General features: G+C 45.5%; 1 protein-coding gene across 1 annotated transcript in view; it reads right to left on the bottom strand.

Annotated features, from left to right (window-relative positions):
- Nucleotides 1-21,431, bottom strand: part of PRKCE (protein kinase C epsilon) — a 511,750-nt gene that overhangs the window by 34,963 nt on the left and 455,356 nt on the right. The window contains exon 15 of the transcript XR_001596560.2: nucleotides 9,236-9,348. The gene's annotated coding sequence lies outside the window, so the exon portion shown is untranslated. The remainder of the gene's footprint in view (nucleotides 1-9,235; nucleotides 9,349-21,431) is intronic.

The raw sequence follows: 21,431 nt of genomic DNA, 5'->3' as shown, positions 1-21,431 counted from the left end.
CAAAGCTACAGAAAATAGGTCCCGTAGCCACCGCCTCTAGGCCTCTCAGTTGCAAGGATAATGATTTTAGGTAAGCTGAGGTGTCATTGCCCAGATCCTGAGGATGATGTCACGTACCTCCAAAGTGGCTCCCAGACCCAGACCATTTGGCCCAGCTGTCCCCAGGGGGTCAGCTTTACCTGGTCAAGGCCTCTGCGAGAATGGGATTTCTGAACATACTGGAAGGGCTGCATAGTTTCATATCAAAGCTGCAGAGGCAGATGGGGAAGCCCTCCTCCTTCCCACTTCCTCCCCACCCAGGCCTGCAGAGCCCAGTGCCCTGGGGGGGTCAGAGGTGGAGGCCGGCCAGAGCACAGGCTTTGAGCCAGGGAGAGAGCTGCTCCCCGTCCCTGTCCTCAGAGCTGCTGAAGCCATTTGTGAGAGTCAGGCCAGATGGCCACATCTGTCCAGGGCTCCTCCTCTCAAACCAGAAAACTCTCCTACAAGAGACTCCTCCAGTCACAGTGTCTGAGACCACTCAAAGCCAGCACCAGGACCTTGTGACAGGGAGGTCATTCATTATCAGCATCATCTTCATCTTGTAGGCATGAGGGTCTGGGGAAGCAAAAGGGATAAAAAGTCCCTACCCTCAGAAACATATAATCTAGTTGGGGAGGTAGGTATGATGTTAAAAAAAAGTATACATTTGTAAGACAGTGGCTGGGGTATAAGTTTGGATGGCTGCTGCACACACGAGGATGCCAGAAGCGCAGAGCAAGAAGAGTGACTGTGGGCTGCAGAGGTCAGAGGCTGGTTTGAGGTCATGTGCATGGAAATTTGAGAGGCAGGCAGAGCTGAGTCCAATTAGCTAGTAAGGCAGTATGACTTTGGGCAAGTTCTTGGATGTTTTTGTACCTTGGTTTCCTTATCTCGAAAACTGGGGTGCTATTAATGCCTATCCCATTCCATTGTCATGAGAATTAAATGAGATTGTATGTATAATACACATATACACACCGACGTCCATGATGTGCGTAATTCATGCTTCCACCATGCTCGTGCTCTGTGGCAAGTAGCTACCATTATTTACGGTGGCCTGCAGTCTTGAAGGATAGGAGAACATGCCACAAGAAAAACAGCCCATGCAAAAGTACAGATGCAAGACTGGGCAAGACCTATCCAGCAAAGAACAAACAAGTTAGTCGTGTTCCGCATGGGTGTGAGTTCAAGAAAGGTTAGGGATCTGGCGGGGTCTCCCAGAGTTTCCCAGGCAGAGGGAACTTAGGTCCTCTGTATAATAGCTGTGCCTTTTCCCTGTCCCATGCTGTAGCTGAGGGCCCAGCAGGACCCTTCCAGAAGCAGAAGATTTGGAGGCAGGCTGGGCCCAGTGCTGGTCTACTCACGCCTATGGCTCAGCTCTGCCCTGTTGTGCTAAGGTAAGAGTTTACAGAACATGGGATCTGGATGAAAAATGTGAACAATGAAGGAAGTGAAGAAAGCCGCCCTAGAAGGTACAGGGTGGTGAGGAAATGGCTGTGGGCACACACACATGCAGGCTGATACCCTCGCAGAGATATCCCTTCTCCCAGATGTGGGATAGAGAGACCCACCAGAGGCAAAGCACGTTCATGGAGGTACACACGACATCACACGTTCAAAGACTGAGTAGGCACAGGCAGTACAGAGGTGCACAGACATACCCGGAGCTTGAAGCTACCTCGAAGGGTAGACAGGAGCCTCCCTGCGCTGCTGTCTTGAGACGTGTGCTTTTTTCACTGCGCAAGGGTGCCTGGCTTAGCCAAGGCATGTAAGTGGGGCTGAAGTCCAGGTACCACTCCCACTTCCCAAGCTGTTGGACCTTAATTTGGGGCTATGTCTACCAAGAAGAAAAGGCTCCTTTTTCTTTTGCAAAAGCTTACATCAGCAGTCCGCAAGCTAGGTGAGTCTGAGCCCTATTCTGAATCATAGTGTACCTCAAACAATCCCCTGGGCTGAACTTCAGCTTTTGATATGCCAAGTCCTTTTATGTCTTGGTATCATCTGAGCCTTTGAGCACCCTGAGGTCAGTGACATTGTCTTCATTGGCAGGGGAAGAAGATGGGCCCTGGCCCAATCAAGGTCAAGCAGTGAGCGACCAGGTTTCTATACCCGTGCTAAACTCCTGAAGGCAAGGCATTTCTCCCAGGGGCTCTGCCAGACCCTGTCCCCAAAACATTCCCTTGACAAGCCTTGGAGAGATGCTACAAGGACATGGGGCTGATGTCTGTAATGGGCAGATTCCCGGGTGAAAGGAGCCACGCACAGAGGCCACAGTGGGAAGTGAGAGGAATAGAAGAGGAGGCAGCTCGGACACCCTCTCTAGGCCCCTTTCTTCCTTCCTGCCTACTCCTGAGTCCCTAGAGAAGCCCTAGGGTTTACATGCTTAGGACCGGAGGAGACTATGGTGATCCCCTCCTTGTCCCCCTCTCTGCCCTCCAGGCCTCAGCACTTTGAGATGCCATGTAGGGCAGAAAGCTGATTTGCATCCTCAAGCACAACATAGTTTGCATTAGGCCAGTAGTGAGCTGGATGTCGGGTATACTACAGCAGGCAAGACTTAAGTTAGATACGAAGAAGGACTTTCTGCCTCTGAAACTGAAATGTAATAGTCTATGGGTCCAGTCACAGCAGCAACTATGACTCTGCAATTAATTAGGATAGACCAACGAGGGGGTGAGGACTGAGGGGTGTCATCCAATTCTCTGGCTCTCAAAACCTGCTGATAGAAATGATAACAGTAGCATTTACATTGTACATCATTGTTTATAAACTGCTGTCGACTATAGTTCATTTTTTCAATTAATGTATTCATCTGGGAGGAAGAATGGAATAGGGGGTCAACAGTGTGAGCCTAGAGTGGCTGCCTAGAGTCAAATGCTGATTCTATCATATTCTGTTTGGCTTGGGGCCATCTTTCAACTCCTCTGAGTCCCAGTTTTCTCATTTGTAGAATGGGGATAAAGGAAGTTGTTAGCATGAGGCCTGGTACCCAAGAAAGTTCAGTAAATGTTAGCCATTTAGGTTAATTAGTTGATTGATGCCCTGCCTCTATCTATAAAGTTGGCTGCAAAATTGGCTTTAATCTTCCCAGCAGCTCTGAGGAGGGGGTGGGGAGTGACTGTCACCATCCCCAGTGTGCAGCTAAGGCACCAGAGACTCCAAAAGATTAAGGGCCTTGCTCTGATCATTGTGTAAACCCAGGACCCTAGCCCAGATCCTCTGGCTCCAAGTCCTGTGTTTGTTCCCTGCCCTGTTTGTTGACCCTGCTGTTCTGTCATGCAGCGCCTGGAGCTGGTATGGAGTGGGGCGGGGGCGGGGGGGGGGGGTTCCTGGAAGGAGGGTGGGAGAAGGCCGCAGCCCCTTAGCTTCAGAACTGGGTGCTGCTTGGTAGTCTCTATACTCATGGGGCATAGAGTCTGGTGGTGTCTCCTTGGATGCAGATTTAAAAGCTGATCTATGGACATGCACATCAGATGGTGGTTGAAAGAGGAGTGGCCTGAGTGGCAATGGGTATGAGGGAACTTTCTGGGGAGACTGGAATATTTTATAACTTGAATGGTAGTTGCACGTAATTGTCAAAAATGACCAAACTTATATGCACATTTTATCAATATTAATTTATCCAATGATATCAAGTTTGGTATAATTATATCGATTATATAAAAGAAATAAGGTCAAACCTGCCTTTGAGGGCTCTTTGAACTCAATAAGGAGCTTAACTCCCTCTGTGGCTCTCTTTGCAGTAGACTAGGGGCTGGGGTTAGGGACCCTAGCCTAGAGGCCTGATCTGCATTTGCCGTCAGGAGCGTCCACCCTTGAATATACTCACATACACACTTAAATCCAGATGTAGGGAAAGTGATTGGGACAGGGCATGAGGGCATAGAATAATAGCAGCTGAACTCCTAAGGTACGTTCAAATCTTCTGTCTGCCCCATAGACCTGGGCACTGTTGAGGGCACCAGAAGAATGTGGGGTGAAGGTGGGAGCAGAAGAAAACGTGCCCTGGGCTGTAGCTGGAGAAAACTTGCCATCGCCCTAACTTCACTGCCCCTTGGCCATTTTCCTGGCCTCCCCCTCCTGGGAGCCCTCCAGAAATCCTGCTGGGCTGAATCAGCCCTCTGTCTAGGGCTGGGGCATTCATCCACGAACTGAGATGCTGGAGCCGAGTCAGAGGACAGGGGAAGCTTCAAGGACGTGAGGGAGAGCACGCTGGAGCTACCCATGCTCCCCGCCCTGCCCAGGACCCAGCAGTAGTCCAGCCACATCCCAGGCTGCCCTGGCAGGCCCTCCATGCAGAACCCACGGCCACACGGGTTCCTGGGGGGCCCACACTGCCCCCACCACAGGCTGCCCACTGGGACAGAGGGGAGGACTCTGGATTAGGCGGAGGAGGAGCAGGTGGAGGGTGAGACAGAGCAGGTGTTTGGCTCTCAGCATTTTAAAGTCTATTCCTGGTGTTAAATAAATTTATAAGAAGCATCTAAGAGAAAAGAGAAATAATTTTGGGATAATCAGTTTTGCTGGTTTATCCAGATCATTTATTCAGTTATTTATCCAACAAAGTAACTGAAAACTTATTCTATGCAATGCTCTGTATTAGGCACTTGGACTAAACAGGAAGATGGATACAATAGTTTTTTTTCTCCAGTGTTTACAACCCAATTAGGGAGACAGACAGGTAACAACTCACAATAATGAAACAAAGAAGGAAATCAGTGCTAATGAGATGTTATGAGCAACTAACCATGGGGGCCCAGAATGAGGTGTACTTTCCAGCTGGAGGGGTTTAGAGAAGGCATCCTGGGAGAGGAAGGATGGGAAGGGTAGCATGTATCTGAGTCCCGAAAGCTGAGTGTGGCTGGTGAGGGTTCCAGCATAAGCAAAGATAAGGAGGCCTGGAAGAGCATCATGGGTTCTCAAATAGCTGAATCTCTAAAAATGGTGGGTCGGGCCTGTCTGATGGTCGGGGCAGGCCAAGCCTTAGCAGGCTTCCCCATCCACTGATGAGGAGACCAGCTCACCCTGCTCTCAGTTGACTGAATCAGGCTGGCACCTGCTCCGAGTCCTGTCCATAAGGTGGCCTGGGACGAACACTCTGTCCAAGGAATACTGGGACTAATTGGATCAACAGTTACTTTCCCTCTGGGAAGGGGTTGGAATTAGAAAGAAAAAAAGAAGGTATTTTGCTGGTGATGAGAACAGAAGAAAAAAGGAAGAGAGAGAAGAGAAAGAGGGTGGTGTCTCTGTGACAAGCAGGGTTCAAGAGCTCAAGATGGTGATGAGATTGGCTCAGGCTCTGCACCCCTAAACTGAGCCTCAGCCTCAGAAGCCTGGACACTGCTTTCCACCTTGGTCTTTCTTCGTGGCTTTTCCTGGCTTTTGCCAAAAGGTCTAGCCATATGGCTGAGGTTTGTGTTGCTTGATTCCCCCATGCAGATGGCTTGCCCACCCCTGCTGCAAGAAGCAACCTGACATTTGTAACGAACATCATAATGAAACAGGCACCTTGAAGGGTAGGCTAAGAAGCTGGAGTTGCTGGGCTGTGGGTGCTTAGGAGATGTTTTAGTTACTTTGGCAGAAGGATGGGGAATGGGATAGAGCAGACAAGGCTGGGGAAGGAACAGCCATCAGGAGGCTCTTCCTCTGTCCAGTGGAGAGGAGCCGAAGTGGAACTGGGTGGTGGTTGTGGGGTTGAAAGACATGGATGGACTTCAGTGACCTTAAGGAAGTAAAACAGATCAGATTTGGTGATAGGTAGAAAGGGCACTGGGGTGAGAGGAAACCATCAAAGACTCCTGGGTGCAGAAACCATGATGAAGAACAGGTTTGGGAGAGAGAATGGGTTGAGCTGGAAGACCTTACAGACATTCATGTGGAGCTTGGGAGGGATTTATGGGTGAGGACATAGAAAATGGCAGGTATGATGAGAAAGCTTTCAACTCCAAAGTGTGACCAACCTCTCGGGTAGGCTAAGATGAAGCCATAGCCGAGTGACACTGTCTGGAACTCTGTCCTCCTCCTGGGTCCAGATAAGCATGTTGCTTAGGTTTGAAGCACAAAGACATCCCAATGTGACTGACACGACCCAGCAAAAAGTCATCAAGAGACTAGAACAGGAATTTCGCAAAAGAGGGCATCCCAACTGCCAACAAACACTTGAGAAGGTGTGCAACGGGCCCAACTCAAAACACTGACTGTGCCAGCCCCCTGAAGTCTGGGGGGAGCCCAATAACTGAAGTCTCAATATTTCAAATCTATACATGGAATTAACAAACTATTAAGTAAAATATATTCTATCCTCCAAACTTCACAAATATACATTCACGGTGACCTCGCCAAAAGGCCAGGTCCAAAGTGAGAACTTGCCGGTTTCTGGGAGTTTCATGCCTGGGAGTTTCATGGCTCAGGTGCAGAGGGGCCCAGCCTTTAGCGCCAGCCTGTTCTCCGCTGCTTCCCACCCCTAGTAACACCCTGTGCTGCAGAGGACTTCACTCCCACAGGTAGGGTCATTCTAGCCTACATGTCCACGGTCCACCCACATCTAGCAAACTTCTGCCTCGCAGCCACCCTTGAGATAAGAGATAATGTATGTGCACAGCATAGTCCATCCTAGGAAAACAGGCCCGGAGAAGTGGCCTGGACAGGCTGTGGAACCTGGTCTGGGGACATTTGGACTAGGGATTCCAGAGTCCTGAGTGCTTGCTTCATACCTAAGTGGATAACTTAACCTCTAAGAGTCTGTTTGGTCACTATAAAGACTCAATAAAAGCTCCTCCACTCAGTTGTCATGAGGTAAGAACGTTATGTAACTAAATCCCCATTCAAATGTTAGTCCAATAAATTTAATGGTACTGGGCTGGGCACTGACCTGACAGCTTAGCCTGGCCTGTGGGGTGTCACGGGGCATAGTAACAAGCTAAGAGGGGGCTGAGATCCAGCCGAACCGCTCCTGCAGCCCCACTGGGAAAGGGAAGAGGCAGCTAATGAGCACCAGCCATAGCCATGGGCCAGGTGGGCAGGAGCCTTGGTCGGTCTGGCCCCCTCAGGGGGAGCCACGGCTTTGGCTTGGAGGCCTGACTGGGCTCCGAGCTCTGGCACTGTCCCTGGGTTGGGTAACAGGATTCTGGCCCCTGCAGCATGCCTGCCAACTGGGCTGGTTTACAGCTCGGGTAGAGCAGCATGTGTGCCAGAAGCAGGGAGACCTATTTTTGCTCCAGCCACAGGCCAACGGCCGAAAAAAAAGGTTAAATTAAGATGACTTTGCTCTTTCTTGGCACATAAACAGTGCAACTTGTCTATCTTTTAACAGAAGTAATTAAAGAATCTCTTCAGTAACGACAATGAATCCTAGATGTGTGTAGGTCTGCCCTGAGGCCGGCAAAGTGAGAAGCAGGGTGAGGACAGAGGACAGAAAGAGAAGGGAAAGGAAGAAGAGGACAGAAAGGCAGAGGGAGAGAGAAGGAAAAAGGGAGGGAGGAAGAGGAACCCAGTGCAGACGCACAGTGATCCGTCAGAGGGCACTTAAGGGGAGGAGACAGAGGAAGACAGACAGAGACCAAGGGAGACAGGTGGACAGAGAAAGCAAAGATCCAGTGGGTTTCGAGGGGTACATTGAAGGAGGTGGTGAGGGGACGTGTATCTGGATGTGATTTCACCCTGGTAAACCATTGCTTAAGCTCATCAATTATTCTTCTCTGTAAACCCACAGAGGGTCCACGTGAACTAACCGAAACAATTCATAAAAGATGAAGTTATTCTCTATCGCCCCCAGCATTGTCTCAAGCCAAGGGACCACATTTCCTTTCAGTGCCCCTGTAACTTTCTTGAACAAGCACAGGAAAAGAGTTCAGCTGGAGCAGACTCCGGTGGACAGTGTCCAGCCCACCTCATGGTGAACACAGTCAGATGGGGGAGTTACCTCCGTCCAAATAGCTTTCTGGAACAGCAGGGTCCCAGGCCCAGCCAGGGCAGGCCTGACACCCGGGCCCAGTGGGCAGCTGCTTCCCAAGATGAGATTTGAGAAGCGCCAGGGAGACAGCCCTACCTCAAAATATCTCCCCCACTGCCTGTCGGGGCTTTGACCTCCACCTCCAGGTAACAGCCTCGGCTGAGACAGGAGTCAGGGAGCCTCTCTGGGGGTCCCCGGCAAAGCTTTCCAAGTCCCGATTTCTCATCTTACATAGGGATTGACCTTCATTTCCTGCCCACTTCCCAGGGTTGCTGTGAGAATCAACCTGGCCATAGATGGGCAAGATCATGGCCTGAGTCCGAACGTAACTCTGCTAATAACTAGCCAAGTGATTCAGGCCCTCTGCTACCTTACCTATCAAATGAGAAGAAGTAGGGTTGTTGTGATAATGAAAAAAAAAAAGTAGTATTTGTAATGATCTGGCACCGGTTGGTGGCCAATAGAAAGTAGTTGGGTACTTTCCCTCATATAAGCTGTAAAACTGAAATATTATTATGGTTCCTTTGTGTGTAGTGACCCATATCACTTTCTGGATCCAAATGCATATATTCCCGGAGGGAAACACATCTAACCTATTGTTAATATCTTTTCATAAATATTTTCCAGCAGGACAGGCAGCTGACAGCAAGTTTCTGATGGCTACTACAACAGAGCACAGGTGAGATTTGACAAAAAAGGGTGAGAAACTGGTCTAAGGTTGGGCACTACTTGGGTACATCCAGGCAACCAGTCGATTTCCCACCTGGTGAATTCTGACGTGTTCTTGAAGACTCAACTCGAATGTCTCCTTTTCAGTGCTGACTTCCCAGTCTGAGAGATCATTACTCCTTTGGGGCCCATCACTCTTTGTTGTGGTTTTACTGCATTTCCCACATTTTACTGCAATTACTGATTGCCTCTCCTATAAACTGAATTCTTTGAGAACAAGGACTGAATCGTGTTTAACTCTGGATCACCAGGGCCTGATATAGCGCCTGGTCCAGGAAGGCACTCAAAGTTTATTGAACAAATACCCAGGCTTGTCTCCCCTCTGGGAAAACCAGAAAACAGAAATGTTTAACCTCTAAGGGGGTACTCCTCGTTAACAAAATCAGAGCCCTCTCATTTGCATACCCTTTATAGAGTTCATGCTGATATACTCATTACTTCATTTGCTCCTCAAAATGGTTCCATGGGTTGATAGGAAAGGCACTGCGCCCCATACGACAGAGGAGAAAAAGAACTAAGAAAAGTTAAAGGACTTACTCAAGGTCATTCAGTTAGTGAACAGCTGAGCCAGGTCCGGCAACCAGTTCTCCTAAATTCTAGTCCAGAACAAATCTGCTGAGGTCTTGTTGGGTCAGGAAACTCCAGGCCAGCTAAGGAAGGAAATGGGGGATATTATTTTCCAGGTTTTTTAAAGCTAAAGAATGATATTCTTTTTAGAAAAAGCTTTCTTTCTTTTCTTTTCTTTCTTTTTTCTCTTTCTCTCTCTCTCTTTCTTTCTTTCTTTCTTTCTTTCTTTCTTTCTTTCTTTCTTTCTTTCTTTCTTTCTTTCTTTCTTTCTTTCTTTCTTTCTCTTTTTTCTTTCTTTTTCTTTCAATAAGAAAGCCCAATAAGTGAAACATATAAAACATCTAACAGCAGAATGTCACATAATTTCTTTTATAAGTTCAAATTTATTACATTTAATTATTAAGTTAACAAATGTAGGACAACAAAACTATTGTAAATCACACAAAAATGTAAAGTCAAGGCTATATATGACCTCTGCAGCCAAGTGAGCCTCATTATCAAATGAATTTTTATATTTGTTTTGAATTATAATCATTTAGTTTTAATAGCTTACATTAGACAATGTAGCTAAGTACTAATGACCATCGAATAGGTGCCAGATCATTACAAATGCTACTTTTCTCCATTTGTCACACAAATGGGCTCATACTATAAATATTGCTAGAAACCTTTTTTCTTTCAACTTTAAAGTATCTTGTCCTCTCTTCAATATGAGCACACACAGAACCTTTCCTCTGCATGGTACAGGATATTCCATGTGCTATAGACCGAACGTTTGTGTCCCCTCAAAATTCATGTTGAAACGTAATATGTTGATGGTATCAGGAGGTGATCAGGTGATGAGGGTGGAACCTTCATGAATGGAATTAATGCTCTTATGAAACAGATCCCAGAGAGTTCCCTCATGCCTGCCCTGTGAGAGCCCGGAGACAAGTGCGTCCTTACAGGTATCTATGCACCAGGAAGCGGGCCCTCACCAGACACTGAATCTGCCGGTGCCTTGATCTCGGATTTCCCAGTTTCCAGTACTGTGAGAAATAAATTTCTGTTGTTTACGAGCCACCCAGTCTATGGTATTCCATTATAGCAACCCAAATAGGCTCAAACACCATGAGAAGGATGTATCATTATTTGTTTAGCTGCATGTGTATAGACATTTGTGTTATTTCCAATGAATGTCCTTGAACATAGATTGCATACTTGTGGAGTATGTGTAAGAGAAACTCCCAGAAGAGGGGTTGTTTGGTCAAAGAGCAGGTGCTTTATACATTTTCATAATATTTCCAGGTTGGTCTTCAGTGAAGTCCACCCCAACCTGTACTCTGACCTACCTGCTCCTCTATCCTCAGCTTTGCCGAAGATGAGTATAAAATTATTTTATTCTGAGTCAATATGCTACTAAAAATTGGCATGACATCACTTTAATTTGCATTTCTTTAATTATGAATGAGATGAAGCATTACTTCATGGGTCTATTGATGATTATATTTCTTTTTTTTTCTGTAATGTCTATTCATCTTCTTTGCCTAATTTTCTCTTGGTCTTGTCTTTTCTCCCTTTTTGATTTATTTACCTCTGAATTTTAAGGGAGTTCCCACTCCCAATGTCAACCACGAATCCTATATGGACAAAACTGACCTTCAAAAATAAGGGAGAAATCAAGACATTCCCAGGTAAACAAAAATTGAGGAAGTTCAGTGACAACCTGAGGGACCACCTTGTGGGCCCCTGTCTATGTCAAGTTCCAGTGTAAGAAGGATGCAGAATGGGCAGTAGCGGAACTCAATAAGTGCTGATTCAGCAGGCAGGCTGTGCATGCTGAGCTGTCTCCTGTCTCCAACTCCCTGGAGTCACGCTGTTGGCAGTATGATAGGAAAATGTACTCCGGGTGGTTTCTGCAACTTCGTGCACCTGCAACCATCTCCTGGAACTTTCAGAAGCAGCTCTATGGGTGGGGGCCCCAGGCATAGGTACCTCAAAACCAGCCTCCAAGAATTCTCATATCTTACGGCCCCTGTACCCTAAAACAAACCTGATCCTATGCTCCAATAACAATGTCCCAAGACTTTTGAACCCTAAGACTACCCCTGAGCTCCATCCCAAGACCAGCATCTAAGTCCCAATGGGGGGGGTGGGTGGGGAAACCCTAGAAAACCTTTCTAGGCTTCCTATCTCTTTATTGATATTTCCATTTCGTTAATATATAATTTTCTTGACTTTCTTTACATATTCTCTTGTTTAAGTATCTGTAAGTTGATTGTTTTAAAGTCATTGCCTAGTAGATCTGTCAGGTCTTTTTCAGGAACAGTTTCTGTTAATTTATTTTTTTCCTTTGAATGGGCATACCTTCCTGTTTCTTTGTATATGTCATGATTTATTATTATTGAAAACTGGATATTTAGATCTAATAATGTGATAACTCTAGACAGATTGTTCCCCCTTCTCTAGGATTTGCTGTAAGTTTTTATTACTCTTTTTGTTTATTGTTTTTGGCTTTTTATTATTATAGGCTGTCTCTGTACCATGGATCTGCCTGAGGTGTAAACTTAAGGTCTTCTCAAGTCTTTTTCGAATGCACCTTTCCTTGGGCATGTGCGTTCAATTTCTAACTTTTCCCATATGTGTAGTTGCTTGTGAATATCCTAGTCTTTAATGTCTGGCCCCCAAGAGGGGAAAAGGAGAAAATTACAAGGGAAGAATAAGAGGACATCAGTCCTTTATATCCCCCTGGAAGTCCCTTCAGCTGGAGGGGGAGTGGCTAGCTACCATGGGAGGAGATGCAACAAGGAAGGCCACTGGCCTGTTTGTACCGCTGCGAGCAGAAGTAGCAGTCAGCCATCAGAACCCAGATCCCTGATATTTAGAGAACAGAATCCTTTTTGCCCACCCTGGTTCCCATGAGGTTCATGCAAGCTTCTCCTGAAATACGTGCTCAGCTGCCTGACATTGGGCTGAGGATGGAGGATGGGTAGCTGCAATAGTGCTAAGATTTGAACTTGATTGAAATTAACAGCAATTTACTATCCAAACCTTTCCTTGGAAGTTGCAAGCCTTCAATGGACTCCAAAGTTCCAAAACAGCTATATCAGACAGATTCTGTTAGTCCAGTTTTTCTCTGGGTGAGGAGAACAGTCCTGGTGCTTCTACTTTGCCATCTTCTCAGAAACCTGTCTTTAGTTTTATCATGATTAAATTTACATGAACATAATTGGAAGATTACACTAGTGTATAAGACTCATTATGAAAATTAGCACCTTTTCCTCCATCCCTCCACTAATTGCTCTTACCCAGAGGCAACTGGTTTCAACAACTTTAGTGATTCTTTTGATATGTATATCCACATCTCTAAGAAACATGCTTATACTGCTATTTATTGATTTTTCAGTTCTAGATATTATCTATTGATTTCTCACTATGGATTCTGAGGGTTTAGCTCTCTTTTAAGCCCTGCCCTATCACATACGTGAACTTTTCATTCCTCTGTCCTCCCAATACAGTTATATCATAATTTAATTAGATCACTGTTCTGTGTTTACATTTTTTGTAACTTTGTAAATGCCAGTTCCAGCTAAGACATACAGTAAACTTTCCTTTCTCTTTCCTGCTGAGTGCTTTGTTTTCTCTGGAATTTTGCCTGTTTTTTATTTATCTATTATCTTACTTTTGGTGAATGCATCACTAGTTCATCTTCAAACTCTCTCCCAGTTGTGTAAATCTCTCAATATGTTCAAACACACTAGCTGCTCTATCAATTCAACCTTTGCATAGAACAATCTCCTGAGCCTTCTGACCTGTTCAAGTCTGTTGTTCTCTTTGCCCTCTGCACTGGGCACATAGCTGTTGTTCTTGGAATTCCTTTTTCCATCATTTTGGGGATTTCCTTTTTCTCTTCCTTGTATTGAATCCCTTGTTTCCTGGATCTTCTGTTTTCCCAAAGTTTCTGAGAAAGGATGGGTGGGAAACAATTTTCTAAACTTGAAAATATAAAAGTGTCTCTGTTCTACACTAAAACTTGATTGATGGTTTGTCTTGGGTGTAAATTTCTGTGTTTAAAATAATTTTTTCATCAGAATTTTAAACACAGTGCTTCTTATATTCCATCTTATAAACCGGCCTTTGAGAATTATGAAGTAATTCTGATTCTAAAGGTTTGTATGCGACAACTTTTTCCCTCCTCAGACTCTTTTGAGATTTCTTTGACTTTAAATGTTCTAAAATTTCATGATATGCACTGGAGAGCATCTATTTTAATCATCATGCTAGAAATTTAAAGAGCCCTTGAATCTAGAACCTCACGAACTTCTCATCTAGAGAATTTTCTTCTATTTTTTTTATTATTATTTTTGTCCCTTCCCAGTGATTCTCACCTACTGGTATTGATGGTCTTGTGTAGTCCCTTTCAATATTGGAAGGATGTCTGATGTGTCCAATTAGTTGTTGTAGAAGTAATGATGGATGATATCTAAAGCTAGTCATAAAAGTTATTTCAGCTTTTACTTTAGTTTCCTGGATTATTTGCTTGGAAAAAGCCAGCTGTCATTTCAAGAAGACACTCAAGTCTCCCTCTGGAGAGGCTCACACAGTGAAAAACTGAGACCTTCCACCAATAAAGGACACAGACTCAATAGTCATATGAGTGAGCCACCTCGAAGCAGATTCTCCAGCTATAGTCATGCCTTAAGAAAATTACAGCCCTGGCCAATATCCATCTGAATCCCATGAGGACCCAGAGGTAGAACCATTCAGCTAAGACACTCCTGAACACATGGCCACATAAACATAAACTATATAGTTCTCATCTGTGGGAGGAAAGTTTGGGAAGTTTCTCTATACTGGACATCTGTCATTTTGCCTGTTCAGCATTTCTTCTTCTGGTGAAAGAATATCCTTACTCCTCTGGGGAATTATCTGCATGGGTTAGACAGAGCTCGGCCCCTCCCCTGACCCCAGCTCGCAAGATGAGCCAGACCGGACCAATGAAACTCATCACGAGGACTTTGCTAGAAACATCACATAGCGAATTATTACTCAGTCCAGAAGGGAAAGTCTTAAGCTGCTGGTGGCCACCCCTCCCTGTGTGGGGAGCCTGCTTGAGAATGAAGTCAACAGGCAGAACTACTAGAGAGGCAGAGTCTTGCTGACACTGCTGGAGGCTTCGAATCTAGTCGTTACTAATATTAATATCACCTCCTCGAACCTCCCAGTTACCTGAACCAATAAATTTCTTTTTGTTTAAAAATAAAAAAAGGAGATCTTGTCTTTGCAGGACTGTACCTGTCTTTTTCCTGACTTACTCATTAAGTGCTTTGTATCATAACTGGATGTTAGCTTTAAAAAACATTTTTCCACATCTATCGAAATTATTATATGCGTTTTGGTTTATAATTATTAATATGGGAAATTACATTGATTGATTTTTAAAATCTCAATCAGTGGTTCTCAACCAGGGACAGTTTTGCAGTGGGCATATGGCAATATCAAGAGACTTGTCACACAGGGGAATGGTGGAACTACTAGTGTCTATAGGCCAATGATGCTGCTAAACATCCTGCAATGAACAGGAAGGTCCCCCACGACAAAGAATTACCTGGTTCCAAATATTGATAGTGCCCAGGTTGAGAAGCTCTGTGTTAAACCAATCTCACATTTCTAGTATAACCCAACTTACACACACATACACACGCACACATACACAAACCCTCACACACACACACACACACAGCTGGATTCGGTTTGTTTTTATTTTGTGCAGGACTTTTGCATCTATATTTCTTGAGTTAGAGGGGCCTGTTACTTTTTTTCCAACTATGTTAGTCTTATTTTGATAGCACAATTTTGTTAGTCTCATAAAATAAGATGGGGACTATATACAGTGTGGAGTTTCCTCTGTGGAAAGATTTTTAAACTGCTGATTCAATTTATTTTATAGTTCCGTGATTGTTAAAGAGTTCTGTTTTTGTGTGTGTGTGTGTCAATTTAAGTAAGTTTGTGTTTTTCTATGAATTTATTGTCTTTATAATGTCTATAGAATATGTAATGATGTGGCTTTCCAATTTATAATGTTAGGTATGCTTTCTTTTATTTTTGATTGGTCTAGCTAGAGGCTTATCGACTTTGGTCTTTCCAAAGAACCACTTTTAATTTTTTAATTTCCCTCTTTTGTTTGTTTCCTATATTGTTAATTCCTGCTCTGATCTTTATTCTTACTCCCTTCTACTTTCATTGGGTTATTTTGCTGTTCTTTTTTTTGACTTTTCGAGATGAGTGGTCTATTTCTGTTGTCTGCTGTTTCTGTAAGTTTTCGCTTTCTTGTTTCCTTATGTGCCTGATTATTTTTGATTAAAGACTGGTAGACAGTATGTAAAAATTTTTTCAAGGAATAGTTTTATACCTAGAATAATGTTCTCTTCCTCTGCAATAGATCTTTCTTGCTTCTACCAGGTTCCATGCTCCTTAATACAGGTTAAAGACCTGAGACAACTTAGAACTTCAGATGACAGGGAGGAGGGCTGTAAGTTGGTGCCAGAGCTGATGGATTTCTCGTTTATCATTATGAAGACATAGGGAAGCCTGCTTTAACCAGAATACCCACTGGTGAGATCTTGGGTCTGACTTTTGTTCCCTTACCCTGGCTCCACGAGGCAAACAGGAGTTCATGATGGCTTTGCAGTTGTGTACCCAGGCATATTATCTCAAGGCAAACATGGCTTACAATGATTTGGCTAACTCTCTGGGTTCTCCTTGATCTCAACAATTCCTCAGCATTTGGCAACTTCTTTGATGCTTCTAAGACAATTAAATATATATATATATATATATATATATATATATATATATAATATTTTGCCTTTTTAGTTATTCTCAGCAGGAGGGTAGGTTGGAGATAACTAATCTGCTATTATCAGAAGGGAACTTTCTTTATATAACTCTTTATAGCTCTTGATTTGTGAACCTTGTAAATGCCTCATCTATATAAAATTAAAAAATAAATAAAAAATAAAAAACAACAAAGAAAACTGAATGTGACTTTCGTTTTCTGGTTCTGCATGTAAGTAGTTCAATAATTGCCACTCAATCCTAACGATAAGTAAAAAGCTGAAAAAATTGAAAAAAAATGACTTTTCTTGAATCCATAAGAAAGGTGAGGACACAGGACAAACAGCCATTCCCCAGTATTGGAGAGACAGGTAAATACAGGGAGTCTCAGCTGACTGGAGTAGAGACTCTTTTTAAGCTACCACCTTGAATACTTGGCTTGGGGGTTTGGGGGCCTGGGGTGGTGAGGGCTTTATCAATACAAAAGAAGGTGGATGGTGGAGGTTGAGCTGTTTTGAGGGGAGGTTTGCTCAGTGGGTCCTGAGGGAAGTTTGTGGAGGGGGGAAGAAGGAGAACTCCTTGGAGGTGAGTGTGGGTTTCAGGTTCACAGCCCAAACTGCACCTCTTCAGGCTGCAGTGGCCTCAGGGGACAAAGGTGTCTGGGCAGAGATAAAGTCTAAAAGAGATGATTTAGCTAGCAAGTGGTGTCCTGTCCTCTTATCCCTGCTCATAAACCATGGATTCCAAGAATGCTGCTCAGTTCACTTAGGCTAAGCCCAGAGGAGCAATCTTGGTCAGTTGCATAAACACCAGTTTCAAGAAGCCCCCTGAGGGCAAGGCTGGGGAGGGAAGGCCCTAAGAAATGGTGGATGCTGGAGCTCCCCTAGGTTCTGATGATGGGCCAAGAGGTTTCTTCTTACACACCCTTCCTGGGTACTGCCCTAGTCCTTCAAGGGGGCACCTTGGGAACCTTTAGCATTTCTCCCCTCTCAACAAACCTGCAAGGTGGGGGCGAGCGTCTCTACTTTGTCAGCATAAGAAACATGCCCAGTGTCCCATAAACAGTGGCAGATCCCTTAGACCTTAGAGCTTGTGTTTCCTGCCTCCTACTCAATACTTCAAGTAATTATGGGGCACCTACCACGGCAGTTACTCAGCTAGAAGCTGGGGACACCCTGGCTACAGGAGGACAGTATCACAGACCTGATTGCACACCAAATTACCTTAAAAATAACCCACTCTTAGATATGACTTCATAAGTTGAAGGATGGAGCTCAAAGGACAACATTTTTACCTGAACAATATTTGGAAATGACAATGCTAGCTCCTATTCATGGGGGTGGGGAGAGCCTCTTGGTCCACCAGCAGCTGGAGGAGACTGGTTTCCCTTTCTAGGCAGTTAAGAAAAGTGGAGAGATCTAGCTTTGGTCACTCGCAGCTGGGCTATGCCTTAAACAGGGGTGAAAAAGGCAGTGGAAAGCTTGACAGAAGCCCCCCTGCACATCTCCCACTCCTGTCTTCTCGATGTTGCCTGAAAGTCCAAAGTCAGAGATTTGTTCCTTTGGGTTAGGTTTTACCTCGGGCTAAAATATAAGTTCCTCTGGGAGGTCGGTGAGCACATCAGTTATTATTAGTTGAATATGGGCAAGTGTGTCATATTAATGCACTAGGAGAGTAAACAACAAGAAAAACAAATCCTTGTTCAAAAGGATGAATTGTGCTAGGTCACAGCCAGGCAAGTAACTGTGAGAAAACCAGACTGCCACCTGCCCTCTGGAAGAATCTAAAGAAGAAGTGGGGAGGAAGGGGGAATAGGTCCAGAACCCATGGCTCTGCCCTAGAGAAGTAGGCCTGGGGAGGGCCTGCAGGCATCTGGGCTCTGCCAGAACACACAGGAAACCCAGAAGGTACAAAAACAATGTTGGCTCAACCACTGGACCAGCTATGTCATGGGAGCCCTGGCGAGGGGGCACTGTGGACAGAGTTCTCTCCTTGGCCTGGGATGCCAGGGAAGGCTTCCCAAGAGGCCTTCTGATACAACTTGAAAGAATCTGATGGAGGGGAGGGTGGCTGAGAAATGAAGGACAGAGGCAGAGGGACAGCAAGGACACAGGCATCGGTCTACACAGAGGACCCTGCATTTGGGGGAAGGAGGCCAGCCAGGGGGATGCGGCTGGGGGCTTTGCTAGGCCGAGCTGGGCTCTGGCCCACTGTCTGAACTTTGTTAGCTGTGCTCCCTTCTGCAGCTTCAGAGGTAGTAGGAATGGTAAGAGGAGGACAAAAATGATGGAGTTACTGAGCCCTGCACACCTGCGGCATGGCCCTAGCCAGGCACTCCCTGACCCCCAGAGAAATCTGCTCTGAGGCCTGTAGGGGAGGAAGCGTTTTTCTTTCCATCTTTCTAGGTTCCGTGGCTGTTCTGAGAATTACAATGACATAAGACAGACTAACAGGAGCAAAAAATAATTTTAATTATGTACGTATAGGTGAGAGCCCCACAAAGATATGAGACGCAAAAGGTGGCCAGACAGTTGAGGCTTGTACATTATCCTGAGTGAAGGAAAGGAACAGGGGTCTGGCAAAGCTTTTGGTGGGAGGATGCAATTCAAGGGCAGGTAAGAGGAGGAAATGCATAAAAAAACCAAATTTGTCCTGCCGTGCAGATCAGTCTCAGGTGAAAAGATCTGTCTCTGGTAATGCTCCCTTTTAGTACAGATGAAGATTTCCTTTACAAAAGGGTAACTTTTACTCTTTTTGTAGCTTTTTCTGTGTCTGTATTTTCTCAAAATAATCAGCTCAAAATGATCCTTAGGCCCAAGAGGCATATTTCGGGGCGGCATATCCTGTTCTCCTTCGGGCCTCTTTTCTTCCTACTGCCCTTCACACTGAATATCTTCTACAGAATGAATTCGGGTTTTAAAGACTTAGTTTATATTAATGGAAAGAGTTTATTCTTGGTTCTCAGTTTAACTCCAGCCAACGACCTGACCTGCTCTGGCAGGATATTTTTCCCTTTCTCAGAGGTAGCTGGGGACCACAGTCCTTCTCTGGGCAAAATTAAAACGCAGATTAAAGAATTACAACCTTAAAAAAAAAAACTAAAAAAGAAAAGTCCAAGAACAACAGGAAGTTGAACAGGAAGTTCCCATAGCAGATGAAAATATTTGAGAGTTGTGCTAAGCATAGGGGCTGAAGGCAGAGGGGACTTTGGGGACACATAGCCCCAGTCGTGGTATGTGCCGCCTGTCCTCTAGCACACCTTATTTTTACAGGTGCCCCTGGACCCACCGGCAAGGCCCTTTCCCAGCGCTCTGCATACCTGTGCTTAAACAGGCACGTGCACGCACACTTATATGCACACACATAGCAACTTTAACGTGTGCTTGCCCAGCTATCCCCATACCTGCGTGTGCATGCATATGCTCATATCAACTAACATGTGTGCGTGGTGAACCTATATGCGCACAGACGCACGAAGCAAGCGAAAGTTAGATGGCAAGCCCTTCCTCTTCTCACGTGCTGTATCTGACCACCTCTTTTGCAGGCATCCAGGTGTCTGCCGATGTTAGGTGGCTGAGGCTTCTCACAGGAGCGGCCCTACCCACCCACTTCAGGGCAGCCCTCTTCGTGCAGAATCCTAACTCTCTCTCCACAGGCCTACAATTCTCAAGCTTTTCGATCTCAGAACCCCTCTATACTCTTAAAAACTATGAGGACCCCAAAGAGCTTTTCTTTATGTGGGTATTCTATCAATATAGTGGCATCATTTTCTATTTCTACAAGTCTCTTTGGTGTGCAGCTTAATCGAGAGCAGCTGGATTCTGCATTAACCCTCTTATGACATGTTTTTGGTGAAGTATATGAAGAAAATACAGTATCGCAGAAATACGGGGTTGGAAAAGGGAGAAGCTCCTGGATCCCATGTCAGGCAGCCTCTGAAATGTCTCCCAGTGGCCCCCATCTCCTGATCTTCATGCCTTTGTGTAATCCCTTCCCTTTGGGTGTGGGCTGGACCTGGCGATTCACTTCTAAGGAATACATATGGCAAAGGCGATGGGATGTCACTTTGAAGATCGAGTTACGATGACTGGCTTCCATCTTGTGCAGGCCCCCTCGGCTGCCACGGTGTGAGGCGCACTGTGGAGAGGCCCACCTGGCAAGGAACATCCAGTGAGGACCTAAATGCTGCCATAATCACGGCGGTGAGCTGGGAGCAGAACCCCACCCCCCACCCCCAGTAGTCTGCGTAGTGGTCAGAGGAGAATGCAGCCCCAGGGGACACCTCCGCGCAGCCTGTGACACCCTGAGTGGGGGTGGCAGCAGCGCCACGCCCAGACTCCTAACTTACAGTGAGATAACATGCAGTAATAAATGTGTACTGTTTAAGCTGCTAAATTTTAGGGCAATCTATTACATAGCAATAGGTAACTAATGAAATACACGGAAAGATCTTGGAGACCCCAGAAGTCCTCAGACATTACTTTGAGAACCGCTACTCTAGACCCATCTTTCTTTATCAGCTCTGGCGGATTTCTGAGTCAGTATCTGCTCTTCAGTGTCCTGTTCTCAGCCGATATGGGGAGGAGGGCTGGTAAAGTATGTAGGCCCCATGCAGGCGGCCAGTGATGAGCAGTGTGCAGGTGAGGTGTAGGGCAATGCCTGCACATGAAGTTGCTACTCCCTGACCGTGGACTTGCAGGCAGTGTGCACTTAACAAGGGATTTGTTTATTAAGTTAATGATGGCAGGGTGGGACCAAGGTCCTAGATGGTGGCCTGTTCTCTCTAGAGCCAACCCACACTCTACACACTCCTATCCTGGTACTCTTTGGGGAATCAGACTGCAATCTTGCAGCTCCTCTGCCGGGGCTTGGATGGTCTTAGCCATGAAGTATCCTATTTCCTCTACCTTTGGGGTCAACACATAGAGAACTAGAATCTGACTTTGTCTTGCCATCAGGAAAAAGTCTTCTACTTGAATTACACATTGCTCTACAAGCCCATCTGTCTGCTTCCCAAGTTCCTGAATGGCTCGTGTCATAGCTCCTTCATAGATGGAAAAGCTGAGACAGGAAGAAGAATCAATGGTATCCAGTCAGGGCTCCACTGTCTGTGGTGGAACCAAGAAAGCGACCTTCAAATGGGGAGGGATTCCTTGAGTCTCGTTTACCACACAGAAGTAAAAGTGCCTGATCACTTACAGCCTCCTGAGTTTGGTTTCCTAACGCAAACTCTGACCATGACGCATCACCTCCTAGACCACTTCAGGCTTCCACCTTTATCATGTGCCATTGAGGATTGGAACCCCAGACACCATCTGGGCACATCGTTTCACTAAAGAGGAACATGCAG

Source organism: Rousettus aegyptiacus, unplaced genomic scaffold (assembly GCF_014176215.1).
Source record: "Rousettus aegyptiacus isolate mRouAeg1 unplaced genomic scaffold, mRouAeg1.p scaffold_m13_p_7, whole genome shotgun sequence".
Taxonomy (NCBI): Eukaryota; Metazoa; Chordata; class Mammalia; order Chiroptera; family Pteropodidae; genus Rousettus; species Rousettus aegyptiacus.
The sequence above is the reverse complement of the archived record's forward strand: the minus strand, read 5'-3'. Positions and strand labels throughout refer to the sequence as shown.